We start from the raw sequence: 17,377 nt of genomic DNA on the forward strand, positions 1-17,377 counted from the left end.
AGAACCTGGATTCATCCGAAAAAATGACGATTTGCCATTCGTGCACACAGGTTCGTCGTTGAGTACACCGTCGCAGGCGCTCCTGTCTGTGCTGCAGCGTCAAGGGTAACTGCAGCCATGGTCTCCGAGCTGATAGTCCATGCTGCTGCAAACGTCGTCGAACTGTTCGTGCGGATGGTTGTTGTCTTGCAAACGTCCCCATCTGTTGACTCAGGGATCGAGACGTGGCTGCACGATCCGTTACAGCCATGCGGATAAGACACCTGTCGTCTCGACTGCTAGTGATACGAGGCCGTTTGTATCCAGCACGGCGTTCCGTATTACCCTCCTGAACGCACCAATTCCATATTCTGCGAACAGTCATTGGATCTCGACCAACGCGAGCAGCAATGTCGCGATACGATAAACCGCAATCGCGATGGGCTACAATCCGACCTTTATCAAAGTCGGAAACGTGATCGTACGCATTTCTCCTTCTTACACGAGGCATCACAACAACGTTTCACGAGGCAACGCCGGTCAACTGCTGTTTGTGTATGAGAAATCATATCAGCACGTTGTAGGTGGCGCCACCGACGCCAACCTTGTGTGAATGCTCTGAAAAGCTAATCATTTGGATATCACAGCATCTTCTTCCTGTCGGTTAAATTTCGCGTTTGTAGCACGTAATCTTCGTGGTGTAGCGATTTTAATGGCCAGTAGTGTAGTAAGCAGCATGTTCTCAGACCCAGATGGAATTTTTCTATAGAGATGTCTGCAGTTATGTCAATACCCACTTGATATGATTTGAGATGTGCCGGCAATCAATGACATCGTCATATCAGCAGTATCTTAGAATTATCTAAATTACAAATATTCTTGGTAACCAGGCCGTGGTGTTCAGACCACCATTCCAAACTATGCTTTATCATCATTTCCAGACATTCAGCGAGCGTGTAAGTGATGTGAAAGTGTAGAAGTTCCCCTTTCATTTTATTACAAACTACTTGTGCCGCCGCTGGCCGCGTTGGACGGTCGCAGGTTCGAATCCTGCCTCGGGCGTGGATGTTTGTGATGTCCTTACGTTAGTTCGGTTTAAGCAGTTCTAAGTTCTAGGAGACTGATGACCTCCAATGTTACGTCCCATAATGCTCAGAGCCATTTTTTTACTTGTGCCGCCTTAGGAATATCACTACTAGCATCGTAATAGGAGTTAGCATCCTTTTTCACTGACAAATGTAATAACATGACGTAATAATGTTTCGTAAATCGTAAGTCATACGTTTTATCTTCACCTCTCTAAATTCTGCGATGACCTACTGAATCGGAGGTAACGTTTAGAGCTTACCACTGCGAGTAGAGTGCAGCTGACATCACACTGCCTTACATTGTATGAATGCGTGGTGTCTGTTCTTTTGGAGATGTCCGAAAGAACACTCACCTCGCATTCAGGTAACTGATTCGTCTAGATGGGTAATGGATCCACCTTCTGCAGTGCGGATGCACAAGTACGTCCGACCTCCGACGGGAATCTCAGAGCAGCGAGCTGGACGAAATGGACAGAGGCTGTGGATAGGTGGCGCTCGCTGTGAATGTGGGTCGGCAGTGAGGCGTACAGATATAGTCCGCGCATTTGCGATAACGCTCTACCCCGGGTGGCGCAGTGGTCAACGCACCTGCCTAGTAAGCAGGAGATCTCGGGTTCGAATCCCGATCCGGCACACATTTTCACTCGTCGCCTCTGACTCCGCGTGAAGTTCAGATGCAGATGACATCAGTAATCCCTTCCCTTCACTTTCATTTTCTTTCTCCGCCTTCCTCCTTCAATTTACACATACTGTCTTTCATCTCGCTCCGTATGTTCGCCGAAGAGGTGTGCTGGGTAACTGAATTTCAACCAATCGTGTTGTGCATTCGTCGTCACACAAAGCCTGTGGAGCATTACTTTTTATGATCTGGTTTCAAGCTGTCACAGTATCTTCAGTGAAGCCAGAAAGGTTTACATTCGCAGTCTCTTAGTCATCGGATTACATCTGTTCACATGATGCATCTGTCTCCATTCAAACAAATCTGTCTCGGTTCCCAATGCTCTTCTTTGCATATGCCCGAGATTCTGATATACATCCCAGGCGTTTCAGAAGTATTGCTGTATAGATCCTGCAAGTGATTAATAAGTAATCTCTTCCGTAAACGAATTTTGATTTCCAGTTATTGCACCACTGAATCGTACCGCGTCATTTGCCTTATGTATAATTGATTGTGAGCGACTGTAATCGTTCCACTTCATATCTACACGCTTGGTTAATCAGGAAGCGATATGAAATGTCTGGCCGCAGTTGTGATTCCATGACCGTTATAGGCAATTGCTATAATATTTTTACGCTTTATGAAGTGCACAACCTTACATGTTTACGCATTTAGGCCTGATTAGCAAGCTTCAGCGACTTTTTGGTCGTGTGTCACGATATGACAAAGTAATTACTGCTACTTGCCAGCATAGGAGATAGCTTATATCAGTGCATACACTTCCGACGTTTTGAGGACATTCAGCGCCAATTCCATGGATGTACCGATGATATTACTTTGAAATATTTACCGTCGCCCTAACCAAATTGAACTGGTTCTCCCGGCTGAACAACTGGAGTCTTTTTATCGTCGTACAAAACATGAAGTTGTTAGGACAGCATGTTTTATATTTATTGTCGGCTACTTACGTCGGTTAAATCACTTGTGACCAAATTGTACTGTGGCCGTATTTGCCACGAAAGGCTGCTTTCAGCGTCTGCTACGCACGTTTCATTGATTTCGTTATCTTCTTTGGTGACTGAATGCTATCGCTTCTTTAAATATTAGTTGCGCTGGCCCTTTTTGAAACAGGTTCGTATAGTGCACCAGGCTGTTGCATTTCAGATCTCTTAAACCAAACGTGCCACCTGCACAACTCTAGATGTGTGATTTCTTTTTCGCTAATAGTCACCAACTTGCCGCCATACTGATACCGGGACGTTCTTGGCGAACGAAGGTTAGCTGTTAACTGCTCGTAAACACAGAGAATTAATGACGTGCCAGCCTTAGAGATGTCGAGGGCGAAGGAACCGATTATGGTTCGTCTGTAGAACTGCTCCAACTTTCCGCTGCAATGGTCTCCGGCACTCTTTAATCTTAGTGACTGGATAGCGCGTTGCTTCGCTTTCCTCTCAAGTAAGAGTTCGTATCGTATCTCGTCCCCGACAGATCTTTCGATGCCTTCGCTATTTTTCAATGAGGGATCGCAAGAACTCCTGCCTCCTTGGCCGAGATCAATTACAGTGCCATGTAAATTCTCTGTAAAGATGTGAGGGATATTCTTGTAATTTGTAAGAGCCACGTAACTTCACAGTTCCGTTCCATCGAACCCTAGTAATTTCCTGTGCTTCGTGACTGAGCTTAGGTGGAAGAAAATCAGACATCTATGTTAGACACACACAACGCCGGTGGCACCTCCTACACATTGCTAATTCTAAAATTCTATGACTGTCATAGCTGACTGTTCATCGTTAACTACCTCATTTTCCACACGTAAACTCAAATTTTTGTCTTATATTTAGTGTCACTGAGAGTTTTGAATGCGTGTGTGTCGTTCATCACGTTTACATCCTCTCAGAATTATACGACTGTCGTCACTGGGGACAAGTACTTCTACATCCACACTCGGCAAACCACCTTACGGTGTACGACGCTAAGTTTCTCTGGTATCAGCAACACCCCCCGCCCTTTTCCATTTGCAAATGATGCGTGAGAAAAATGACTGTCGATAAATCTCAGTATCTTCTCTGATATCAAGGTGTTCACTTCACGAAACTTATGTCAGAGGAAGTGATATAGTACCCACCTCTTCTTAGAACGTACGCTCTCGGAATTTCAACAGTAAACTTCTCTATGGCAGGCAAAGACTCTCATGTGACGTCTGCCACTGAAGTTTGTTGAGCATCTCGCAGTTATAAAACGATCCCGTGTCAATGCGTACCGCTACTCTTTAAATCTACTCTGAGTCCAACTAATAAGGGTCCCCAACTGATGAACACCACAAGAGTCGACGAAACAACAGTTTACTACTAGGTCACTTCTTTCGTGGATGAATTACATAGATTCTTCCAATGAATGTCGTCATCACATCTGCTTTTCCCAGAATTCGTTTTATGTTGTCTTCCCATTATCCGCATTTTTTTCCTCCGTTTCGTTAGCTTCTTGCGTTGCAACCTTCCTATCGACATCAGCATCGCTGCGAACATCCTCATTGAGCCTGTCTACTATATGATTTACATATACTGTAAACTTATACTGTAACACTCCCTTGGGGTACTCCTAAAGTAACATTACAGCTCTCTATTTCATCCCATTAAGTGTATCGTGTTGAGTTCTGCCTGTAAGGAAGTCCTGAATGTAGGCACATAGTCCAATACTCGGTAGGGTCGTATTTTATTCAGTGAAGTACAGAACTGTAAGAAACGCCTTTCAGAAGTCGAAGAACACACCATCAACCTTGGGCTCTATTACGGATAACAGTCTGTATTTTATAAACGAACAGAGCGAGCTAAGTTTCTCAGGATCTCTGCTTATATAATCCGCGTTCATCTTAACAAGGAAGATATTAGTTCTTTAAAGACGTCAAAGTGGATGAGCACAAAACACGTTCCATAAGTAGAGCCAGGAACAGCACTGTCGTGCGGTCTCCTGCCTTAGCTCTGTTGGCTTTCTCGTGCCAGTAAGCTACGCATGCGCAGACGGTGAGCACGCAGCTCTTGTAGTGCGCATGCGCTCGGCCGACGGCGTGTGTTTCGCGTGCCGCATGCCGCGTGCTCAAAGTGCGTGCCCGCCTCGGTGGCAGTGCGTGGTAGACCGGAGGTGCGAGGTGCGTGGGTGCGTGGCGCGTGGTGTCTCGGAAGAGCGGCGAAGCGCGCGGCGCGCCGGCTGTGCTGCGGTCAGCATGGGAGGCGGCCATGGGAGCCCGGCTGTCGAAGTCCAGCCGCGTGAGTCCGCCTACATGCATCTGCTTGCAGTACAGTCAACAGTATACATTCTCGACTCGGCGAGAGTACCTCGACAGTGTTATGGTCGTGTTACAGAAACATAAAGCGTTACCAGGTGCACTCACACATGTTTACTCACCGACTGTCGTTTGCAACAGAGCTATTAACGAGCATGGAAAGTTATGATTTTCTCTTTGAAATCATTGAGCACTAAAAATGGAAAAAGTTCGGCTATAGTAATCAGAATACACATCTGTTAAACATAGGTCTTCTGAGTTATATAGCGTTGTTGTTGCTGTTGGTGGACGTTAAAGAGGAGGATGGAAAATGCACGTACGGAAATCTGCGTGCGACGGACAAGTAGAAATTAACAATGTTTTACGCTGACACTGCGTAAATTTCTACGGAGCGCTTACCGATGCTAACGAGTCACCGGTCTCCGTACACAGTAACAGCAGCACATTTTTATTATTATTTGCAGCCACTCGTCCTCGGTTACCAGTTCAACGCTGCTTATCTGCTGCTTAAGAGTAACTGTTATTCGCCACTTGGCCGGCTGATGTGGCAGAGCGGTTATAGGCGCTTCAGTCTGGAATCGAACGACGGCTACGGTCGCAGGTTCGAATCCTGCCTCGGCAATGGATGTGTGTGGTGTCCTTAGGTTAGTTAGGTTTAAGTAGTACTAAGTTCTAGGGGACTGATGATCTCAGATGTTAAGTCCCATAGTGCTCAGATACATTTTTTTTTTTTATTCGCCACTTGAAACTGAAAACATTTACTGAAGACAAGCAATAGTTACACTTACGTACAAGATGGAAATTCAGTTCTTCTAATGAACCACAGACCACAGAACCAGAAGTTTGCGGAATCAGGCCTTACACATGGACCATAACGCTAGCCTCCGTTTGACTTCACCAAGCCCGGTAAGTCTTACACGTGTCGTCAAAACAACACTAACGCCCGATTCCATTAGTCAGAAATTTATTTTAACTCATGCGGCAGTTGGGAAAATTAACAGATTCGTTTTCGGATAATGCTGCTATATCTTCATTTAACCGAAAATTTAATGAATGAAGAATTAATTAGAGTTAAATGTTATCAAAGTATGCGTATCCACACACACACACACACACACACACACACACACACACAAGGCAGCATGACACCACCTAGAATGTACGCGACGAATTAAAAGCTAAACCTTGAACTACGGTCTTCGTGTATGAGATGTGTCACGAAGTTCCATTTTGTGCTGATACTACACGAAATTGATAGTCTTGCAATTGTAAGAGCTATTCCCCAATAATCTTGACGCAATGTTGCGTCTCTCACGGAGGCATTGCTGCCGCCAGCATTCTAAAGGGAGAATGGAAAACTTCAGTTTATTGGTACTGAAAGCTTGTCTTCGTGACGTGGCGCCACAGGACTTGCATTAAATTCCCCCCTTTAAGAGCGTTCTTGTTTTTCACGTGAATTACTCTAGTATGGCTTTGCATTTTGGAGGAGCGTAGATTGATCCCATTTGCAGTCATCCACATTTAGTTTCTTTATGGTCTTCTAAATCACTATAGGCGAATGTCAGGAGTGTTTTGAAAGAAATGGCCAATTCTCAATTCTGTCCCCCAACGGGCCGGCCAGTGTGGCCGAGCGGTTCTAGGCGCTTCAGTCTGGGACCGCGCGACCGCTACGGTCGCAGGTTCGAATCCTGCCTCGGCCATGGATGTGTGTGATGTCCTTAGGTGAGTTAGGTTTAAGTAGTTCTAAGTTCTAGGGGACTGATGACCTCAGACGTTAAGTCCCATAGTGCTCAGAGCCTTTTGAACCATTTTTTTGTCTCCCAACGTTTCCCAGCTAAAGTGGTGCTCCACCCGTGAAAACTAAGATGTCGACGCAACAAGATTGTTTATCCCGGTGAATTCAAATGTCATGTTGGGTGTTCGTCTTTATATGGCATGTGCTGGCTTTCGACTGTCGTGCTACGAAGGCCATTACTACGATTTCTGTAACCACCACCACAACTTACACTCCTACTGCTACCACTGCTACTACTTTTTGTAGTAGTAATAATAATAATTATTATTATTATTGTTATTTATTACTCTGATTGCCAATCAGTCGCTTGAGTGTTGGAATATCCGAGAAAGCAAGCTGTTAGCTGTTCTGCACGAAACGTCTACAGTTTATGCCGTAATAATTAAATTCAATTAATGATGAAATATCTGTTTGAGCGCAACACCAAAATAGAAGTACACGGGATGAACATATCCTCCGTGTAAAGAATGGCAGCTTGCCTTAAATGTAGATTAATGCAGGATAATGCACGTGAGACTGAGGAAGAACTCAATAGTTTCCGAGAATGATATTAACACTCGGCCGCGACAATCGATCATTTAGTGTAAATAGAGGCTACGAACCGGTACGAAGTCGAATGAACATAGAACAATTTGCAGGGAGAGTAAAATGATAACTGAGATTTATTGGAAGAATTATGGGAAAGGGTGGCGCCTGCACAAAGGGGACGGCGTATGATATCATCAGTGACCTATTCGTAGGGTACTGCCAGTGTATTTGGTATCCTTGCCAGCTCGAAATAGAGGAGGAAATCTGATCGGAGGAGTTGTGCGGCAATGTGCTTTGTTTATATCTGTCCGCACCAGCGAGTAAGGGATTATTAGAGAGATGTTGGCTGAGTTTGTATGCAAATCTTTGTGAGAGGCGACGTTCTTTTGTCAAAGTGTGGTGGGACTCCATTAGGAAGATAAATGTTTCGGACAAACTGTACAGCAATTCTGCTGCCTCCATCGCAAATATCGCGGAAAGAGCACACGCAAGCCGCTTCTTACCATATCCAGTTTTATGAGCCGTGCTCTACACGCAAGGGGGCGACGATTCTCGCTGATGACGTGTTATACCATCAGAGTTTTCGCGTATGCAAGGGGTAGACCAACGGCCAATCTGCACGAGAAATCGCGTGATATGCCACGGTAACTCCCGGTGTTTTGTTTAATAAATTACGGCAGCACGCCGTTCTTCATCATAGGAGACAGCACGGCAGCAAACTGTCATCATTGCCAGCCTTCTGGCTCGTACACGCTGCCTCGTAAAGTTGCAGCCCACGGCTGGATGTGGCACAGAGGTAAAATATTTTCTCCCTTTTGAGAAGGGTAACTTCTAAACATTTCTGTAACAAGACATCGATCGAGGTGACTAGAGGTAAGGCACTGGATTCGCATTCTGGGGGACGGTAGTTCAAACACTCGTCGGGCAATCTAAGTTCAGATTTTCCCTAAACCATTTAAGGCGAATGCCAGGATGGCTCCTTTGTAAAAGACACGGCTGAGTTCCTTTCCCATCATACCCCACCTGTGCACGTGTTCCATCTGTAATGACATCGTCGTCGACAAGACGTTAAATAACAACCGTGGTATTGATTTACATGTTAGTCTGATGGAAATCATGTAACCTTTCACTGAGACGTTTAAGGCGGTGTGGGGCAACTGAGGAGCTACTCTAAGAGGGAGCACTGACTGTCGTTACGTTTTCCTTGCCAGACACTATAATTAACATACTCGTTGTTGACTACGGCAGCATGACATGAAGAATTTGACTGGCCAAGGAATGTAATCTAGATTTTTTCCAGTGCACTGTCGGCAGGAGGCGACCGCTTCAGATGCTGTGAACTACCTGTTTCACTGATACTGTGAAGCTGTAGCTGTAGTAAATAGAGTGCATGTACTACTTCAGTCTCAACGTACGCTTCTCATCCAGACTGCGTAACTGACCTTGCGCTGACGTGACTGTATGGTGGACGTGACAAAAGGATTGCAATGTAATACCTATTTCTAGGTCCGCAGCTCGTGGTCGTGCGGTAGCGTTCTCGCTTCCCGCGCCCGGGTTCCCGGGTTCGATTCCCGGCGGGGTCAGGGATTTTCTCTGCCTCGTGATGACTGGGTGTTGTGTGATGTCCTTAGGTTAGTTAGATTTAAGTAGTTCTAAGTTCTATGGGACTGATGACCATAGATGTTGAGTCCTATAGTGCTCAGAGCCATTTGAACCTATTTCTAGACCTAAACTATAAATAACCATTTGAAATGATCTCAGTGTACGTTAAACAGCCTTTCAGTATCTATAAGCCAAAATATTATGACCTTTGCCCACCATGACGTTGGATGCCTCCTGGTAGCGTTGCGGGCACGTGACGTGGTGACAAAAGTAAATAAACAGACCAGACACGGACAGGAAATCACTCTAGCGAAGATACGGGCTGCAAATGAGAGGTAAGCGACTTTGGCAAAGAGCAGGTTATTATTACGCAGAGACTGCGAACAAGTATCTCGAGCCGCGCGGGATTAGCCGAGCGGTCTGGGGCGCTGCAGTCATGGACTGTGCGGCTGGTTCTGGCGGAGGTTCGAGTCCTCCCTCGGGCATGGGTGTATGTGTTTGTCCTTAGGATAATTTAGGTTAAGTAGTGTGTAAGCTTAGGGACTGATGACCTTGGCAGTTAAGTTCCATAAGATTTCACACACATTTGAACATTTGAGTATCTCGAAAACGGCGAAACTGGCCGAATGTTCACGTGCTACTGACGTAAGCGGAAAGAGGTATAAGGACAGTGAAACTAACACTAGGCGCTAAATGGTTGAACGTACACGACTCTTCACAGAACTTGAGAGGTCTGTAACACTGTCCGCTCTGTAGGAGAGTTGCTGATTTGTGGCTTCTCTGCCAAAATAGTACAATACTGGTGCACGCACAAGTGTTTCTGAGTACACCGTTCATCGTACATTGTTGAACATGGAGCTCCGCAGGAGACCACCCTTACATGTCCACATGTTGATCCAACGACGTCGTCAATTACGATTGCAGCGGGCACGGGGCCATCGGCATTCGACTGTCGATCAATGAAAACGTGTCGGCTCTTCGGGTGAATCACATTTATACAACACTAGGTCGATGGTCGTCCCCACAAACACCGTCATCGAGGTGAGCGGCGGCTCGAAACGTGCAGCACGCACGGGCGCAGGTTGATGGGAGCAGTATCGCGCTATAGGAGCCATTGTCCTGCGCTCGCATAGGACCTGTCGTAATGAAAGACACACAGAGCTGCGAACCACCTGCATCCCTTCAGTTTGATGTATTCCCCGACGGCGATGTCAACTTCCAGCGGTGTTGGTTCAGATGGCTCTGAGCACTATGGGACTTAACATCTGAGGTCATCAGTCCCCTAGAACTTAGAACTACTTAAACCTAACTAACCTAAGGACATCACACACATCCATGGCCGTTGCAGGATTCGAACCTGCGACCGTGGCAGTAGCGCGGTTCCGGACTGAGCGCCTAGAACCGCATGGCCACCGCGGCCGGCTCCAGCAGTGTAATTCTCCGTGTTTCCGAGCCAGAACCGTGCTACCGTCGGTTGAGAAGCGTTATAGTCAACTCACCTTGATGTCTCGGCCACCAAATTCGCCTGATCTAAATCGTGTGGAACCCATCTGGGTCGCTATCGGGCGTCATCACCGCGCACGCAAATCAGAGGACCGTTATTTACGAGAATTGCATGACCTGTATGTAGGCATCCAATGCCACTTATCTCCACAAACATACCAACAAACTGTCGGATCCCCGATACGCAGAATCAGTGATGTATTTCGTTCAAAAAACGGACAAACAAGCTATTAAGCAGGTGGTCATAATCTTTTGGCTCATCAGTGTATAATTTTTAAAGCATAACTGGTTAAAAACGCTTTAGTAATGTTGCTGTAACCATTTGTGTTTTCGGTAACGACTTTGAACTTCTGACGCCTTTATTAAGCAATAATGAGTAACTCAAAGTTGAAATAATACGGTAGCTATGATGTGTTTGTGAGAGATGTGCGAGCGCCCCTCTCTCTCTCTCTCTCTCTCTCTGTGTGTGTGTGTGTGTGTGTGTGTGTGTGTGTGAGAGAGAGAGAGAGAGAGAGAGAGAGAGAGAGAGAGAGAGAGAGAGAGAGAGAGTTGAGTCTTCTTGAAATTTGTCTTGAGCACGCCTGAGAGAAGATAACTGAAGTCCTATCTGGAACTTAAACCTGGGTTGTTAAATATCATGTAGAATTCAAGAGCTTGCTGCTTGTAAGGCTAGGGAAGGTAAACTGGCAGTACTCATTTTTAGAGAGTTGGCCTATGCGCATACTCGGCCTATGCGCATACTCGGCTTGAGTCGTTGAAGTATAGATGTTGTCTGTTAAAGGTAGAAGTAAGAGTTCGGATGTCCGTCGAACACACTTTTTCAAAAGAAAATTTAACACAAAAAATTCATTATTTCATACGCTCCATTACAAAGAGAGATTTTCATTTAAGAACCTGTATTTTTTATTTGTATAATTAACATCATTATTCATAAGAGTGTCAGAAGGAAACCTATCACAAAAGTTCCCTGAATTTTGAGTAGATACAGCCTTTTTTCCGTTCTAATTACTGAGAGTGCATTTCGCACGCAGGGAGACGCGTTCCGTGATAGGAGCGTATCGCTGGCCGGTGTTTGCGCTTGTCAGTGTGTTGACTGAAGCGGGAGACTGACGGGGTGGTATGGGCGCCAGGCGGGAAGCGGCGCCTACACCGCTCTGTGCTCTGGCGCAGAGGAGGCAGCTACTCTGCCGGGAGTAGTTCGTCCCAGCTCACTAGTTGTATGCGTATAAACTGGCGTCAGATGCATTTACCGCAGCGTACCCATACTGGGTATTATTTCACACATTCTTTTCAGCTTCAAATAAGAACCATTTAAACTTTTCAAGAATGTTTTAATGTTACAGAAATCAGCATCGTGGGATGGAGGGCGGGGGGGGGGGGGGGGGGGTACACGTTAAGAGTACCCTGTAGTAAGGAAAGGCATTTTATTTGTTTATTTTACCTAGTGCCAAACTAATCTGAAAGGAAAAATTGGTAGAAGCCAACCTCGGGGAATATCAGTTCGGATTCCGAAGGTAAGCAGAAACATGCGAGGCAACACTGAACCTACGACTTACCTCAGAAGATAGATTAACCAAAGGCAAACTTATGTTTAGCATATGTGGTCTTAGGGAAACATTTTGACAGTGTTAACTGAAATCACTAATTTAGTATTGGAGGTAATTGTGAGGGGCAAAAATAGTAGAGGGAGACCAAGATATGAGTATAGCAAGGAGTTTCGGAAGGCTGTAGGTTGCAGGTGCTACTCGGAGATAGATCAGCATGGAGAGCAGCATCAAACAAATCTTCGAACTGAAGACAACATCTGAAATCAATACATAAAATAATATTACAAGTAAGATAAATCAGCTATAAGACTGATCGAGAAAACCGTTGTGGTTCTTGCGATACACTTCCAACAGAAATGAGTGAATTTGAAATCCTTACTCTGTGAAAAGGAGTTATGTTTCACGTATATTCTGAGAACCATTTGTGGCGAATATTAAGATGGTTCAAACTTCTCACCTAATCATCTTTCCATCCCTAGCAACCCGCGTTCTGATGACGCATGAACTAAAACTGAAAATAAAAATTCTGATTTTGCAAAGAGTACTTTTAGATCGTAACTCTACACCAAATGCAGTCCTACATGCAGATGAGATACTACTGATTGCGGAGAGTGAAGATGGCCTTCAAATGGGAGTCTATAATTTGCAACAGATAGCATCAGAATATAACCTAAAATTGTCTGTACATACAACAAAACTGATGGCATTTCAGGACATACAACTAGTAAGATCAAAAGTAGTTTTGAATAATAAAGTTTTGGAGTAAGTTAAATATTTTAAGTATCTAGGATGTGGCATCGCATATGAGCATCTCTATGACGTGGAGAAAACATTAAATAAATTGGAACGATTGCAAAAACACAGCATAATAAGTCCAGGACGGAAACCAAACTTATGAAAGCGAAGAATAGGTGACAACAAGAAACCAAGAAAGTAGAGTACACGACTGTCACGTTGGCTTGCATGTCGATTTGTCGTCAAAGCATTGACCTTTCGTGTGAATTTCTGCGCTTTGTCTGTTTTTGTTGGCTTCGTATTGATACAACCAAGCTTTTGTCATCCATGGTCATATTTTTCAGAAAAGAACTGTCTGCGTTTTGAATTTCAATCAAGTCGCGGCAGACGTCCGCGAGTCGTTGCCTTTGTTCGGGCATCAAGATGTGCGGGACAAACTTTTCAGGCACTTTCTTCAAAACATTCCGGATAATGCCTTGAACACGATACAGAGATGTCGCTCCATTCCGTCTGTGACACCAACGCTGGCACAGTACGGCCGCACGTGCACTATTTGAGACCGTCTGCTCACAACCGGATGGTCGAATGCACATCTGTTGTGTACAGTTGTCAGTTCTAGCTGCCGCCTTAGTTGTTGCGGGGATGTTACTTGTACGCCAGGAATAAAATGAGTCTCGGAACCTTTTGGACGAAACCTACGCAGAGATGAAGCGGCTTTCACGGGAGAGTGTAGTGAGGAGAGATGCAGCAAACCAGTATTTGGGCTGAAGACCGCAGCTGCTAAAACAACACTTCTGTGGCATTGTTGCATTTCAGTCGACACATTATTTTCACTCTATGATAAGGAAGGGAAAATCACGTAGGCAATCTCTCTGCAGTTCGCATAATTTTATTCGGATTGTCCTGTTCTACTTTATCCAATGTTTTAACCGAGCAGGGTGGCGCACTGGAAGCGCAGTGGACTCGCATTCTGGAGGATGTCAGTTCAAATCCCCCTGCAGTCATTCAGATCAGAGTTTTTCCGTGGTTTACCTAATTCACTTCTGGCTAATTCTGAAATGTTTCCTCCGAAAAGAATGCGGATGATTGGCCTCGTCGTCGACGGGATATTACACACTAACTTTCTTCATTCCAGCTCGTCGTCCTGATTAGGTTCCACGTGGCTGGGCCCGTAGCTGTGCTATTAATTGTTTAGATGAAAAGAATCCATCAGACAGCTACAGTTTCTTTCCGTACTTTATTTGCAGATCGGTTTCGGAAAGTTTATTTCAGTTCTCAGTGTTCTGTGATGTATTTCGTTTCTGGGCTAGGGGTGGGGAGCCGTCACATCATTTGTTCAGGTTGTTATGGGTGGCCAATGTTATCGTTAATACCGGTGCGTGGACGTGACCCTGCAAGTTTGCTGCATTTCGCAGGTCTTTTCTCTATGCATTTTCCTGTACAAATTTCTAATCAGGCTGTTAGAAGCGTTGTCGTCGTACAAACATGGAGGCTGTACAGCAATTTCATAGGAGGAACGAGCTGTATAGTCACAGCTGCTGCCTTTTCCCTGTAACTCGTGGCAGCAGCAGCCGTGCCCTCTTCAGTGATTGACGCGGTACGCTGTCTGTGCCGCCGCCGCCGCCGCCACCACCACCACCACCACAGGCTTTGATGAGGAGCCGGTGGCTGCCTGTGCATAGCAGCCGCTTTCATGTCCTATCTTGGCAGCCTCCGGTCGCCGCCACACAGAGCCGACGCCCTTCCCTTTGTGTCAAAACGCTGCCGGTTCGCGACCCCGCTAGCGATACCACTGTCTGCACTAGCCTACGCTGCGCGTCTACGCGCCCATCGCGAGGAAAACAGGACTTCATATCATCCTAGGTAGCTTTATTTCGTCCAGTCCGGGGTATTAACTGTCTGCCCCACGACGACAACACGTGGCAACTTTCTACTAGTAGCAAGTATCCTCGATCTATGTCATTGGAAGAACAGTAAGTCACCTGTAAAAAGGTAGGAGAGATGTAATTTGTGACTCGTAACCACCTATTTTTATATCGGCGTCCTTGCTCAAAACACAAAAGTCTTCTTAGTTTCCTGTAAAATGAAGCGTTAGAGTAAAGTTAGAGTTTACTGTTACATCCAGAGCGAAGTCATTTGAGAGGGAGCAGTACAGTAGTGCAGCTGACTAGGATCGAGGAGGAACTTGATCCAAGGTTATTGATAGAAAGAAATATTCAACATTGATGTGAAACGATTTATGAAAAGTTTAAATGAAGATTGCGTTTTCAGTACAGAATGTTGCTCCACCCGAAAACAGGAAGAGGGAACTTCTTGTCATTGAGATTTTTGACTTCGGCGTATCGAATTCTTTTGCAGCTACGGTATCATACAGCGACTCTTTAACCTCTCGACTACAAAGAAATTCCATATATCATATATTGCAGTCGAAATTTAATTACTGAGTTCTAGATTATGCAAAGTTTCAAAAAATGGTTCAAATGGCTCTGAGCATAATGGGACTTAACATCTGAGGTCATCAGTCCCCTAGAACTTAGAACTACTTAAACCTAACCAACCTCAGGACATCACACACATCCATGCCCTAGGCAGGCAGGGTTCTAACCTGTGATCGTAGCGATCGCGCGGTTCCAGACTGTAGCGCCTAGAACCGCTCGGCCACTCCGGCCGGCTATGCAGAGTTTATTGTTGATTATAGACCTTGACTGTTATTTGTAAAAATAAACTGGTAAGAATGTATGACGCACATAGTCTTGGCATGTGCTACGATCACAAGAACGAAGATGACCACAGCACATGCCAAGAGCATACGTGTACACTTGTGCTAAATGTTTTTGTACTGCCGCAGTAGCCTGATGGTGAAGTCAATCCTCTAAAGATGTTGCAAATTAAATATTTTAAGAAGTCAACAAATTTTGTGACTGGTAGCGGTATTTATGAAACATTTCCATAATTTTTATAGACTCACAGTAGATTAACAGTTAATATGTCTTCTAATTGATTCAGTTAACGCAGTCCAGTTGTTCGTCGAAAAATCTCTGTTCCGATTTATTGCGTACTGATAATCTGCATTCCGCCATTTTCCATCTCCCAGTTATCGTTGTAAGAGAAAAGAAATATAACTATTGCCGTTAATATCGACTCTTCTTTTATGGTACCACGAGCTGTTACTGCTGACACCTCACATGTCTCACATACAAACCTATCTCTTTATCATCCTTAAAAGAAAAGTGAGAAAAATAAACAATACAATAATGAAAGAGAAGACAACGAACGTACTAACAGTATGAAACACATGTCTACTTGGGCTCACTGTGAATAAGACCGTGGGAAATCGTAAAGAGCATCAGGACAGTCAAGTTCCCTTAGGCGATAGAACAGCAAAGCTTATCAAATGCGTCAGCATATCAGAGAGTGACTGTCGCCACAGGAACTCTAACATAGCCAACAGATCACTGTAATGTTCGCCCGCCGGCGACCGGATCTCCGAGGCAGATTGGTTCTCCACAACCGGACCTTAAACTGGACGGGTTGTATTAAATTCCTCGCACTCATTCTAGACCTGGATTTCCCAAGTTTCCCGCGGAACCTGGTGTTTCGCGGGAAGTGAATAAGCACTCCGCAAAAAACTACTAATAACGTGGCTTTCGATTCGAAATTTTTTCCTTATTTTTTAAAATTTTATTATGATTTCTGCGTTATTATTTATGTTTTAAAAACTGAAGTAATTACTAAAAATAAGCCTCTCATTTTTTGAAAAAAATAAACAAGGTGTTCCATCAAAGTACCAGGACTCTCGAAGTGTTCTGTCAGAGGAAACCCTGTTTTAGTCAGCGATCTGCTCGTCAGACCACACGTCAGGGAGAAGCTGGTGAAACTGTTACAGTTCTTGCGCCAACTCTATCCACTGCTCGCCAACACACAACTACTTACCAGAACTAAGCTATGACTGTCCTCAGCAACTTTCTACACGCGACAATGTAAGGCTGCTAAACGCGGGACACTGTCAGCCTCTTCAAACTACCCAGAGCAGGTGCTGCTGCATACTACTTTATGTACCCAAGTGGGCCAGACTCTAGACCTTCACTGGCCACTCATAAAGGAATGTATCCAAGCATCAACCAGAAGACATCTCGACAAATTGAAGAACTTCGCCCTACATCAAGGCACCTCGAATGCGCTGGCTCTGTGGCATCAGAACGGTGACACAGAGTAAAGGTACGTCGTGCTATGGCGAAGGACCCTCATTAACCGACAATAAAATAAGGATAAAGTAACCACCATCATGGTAGTGTCTAGGGACCTCTGAGCACAAAACCGTGCTCAAGAGCACATACGTGCCCCAGAAATCGAGCCACACAGGTGGCAGAACTTCGAAGATTGCACAAATAAGGTCCCCACCAACTACTGAGAACAGGATTGATCTCGCGAGCATATATAAGTACCAGCAATAATTTTTTTTTACCTTCACATCATGCACGTCGTCTGCTAATGACATATATTCCATGCTAATCTAATCAGCTGTGAGACGTAGCAGCATTCAAGAAAGTAGATCCGCTTTGGATCACTGCTGTAGATTTCCTGTGGTGGTCGTGCGAGGATCACCTGTCCCAGAGCACCTACACGGTTAATGACGATAGTTAGTTCGGGAACAGTGCCTCG

The 17,377-nt window shown here is 45.1% G+C and overlaps 1 protein-coding gene and 1 non-coding gene across 2 annotated transcripts in view; both read left to right on the forward strand.

The window, feature by feature from the left end:
* The window catches only part of LOC126452148 (uncharacterized), a 701,717-nt gene that overhangs the window by 471,541 nt on the left and 212,799 nt on the right, over window positions 1–17,377 (forward strand). The window lies entirely within an intron of this gene.
* Window positions 1,630–1,704, forward strand: Trnat-agu (transfer RNA threonine (anticodon AGU)). The gene has a single exon. It is a non-coding gene; the product is annotated as a tRNA-Thr (tRNA).

Source organism: Schistocerca serialis, chromosome 1 (assembly GCF_023864345.2).
Source record: "Schistocerca serialis cubense isolate TAMUIC-IGC-003099 chromosome 1, iqSchSeri2.2, whole genome shotgun sequence".
In the NCBI taxonomy this organism is placed as follows: domain Eukaryota; kingdom Metazoa; phylum Arthropoda; class Insecta; order Orthoptera; family Acrididae; genus Schistocerca; species Schistocerca serialis.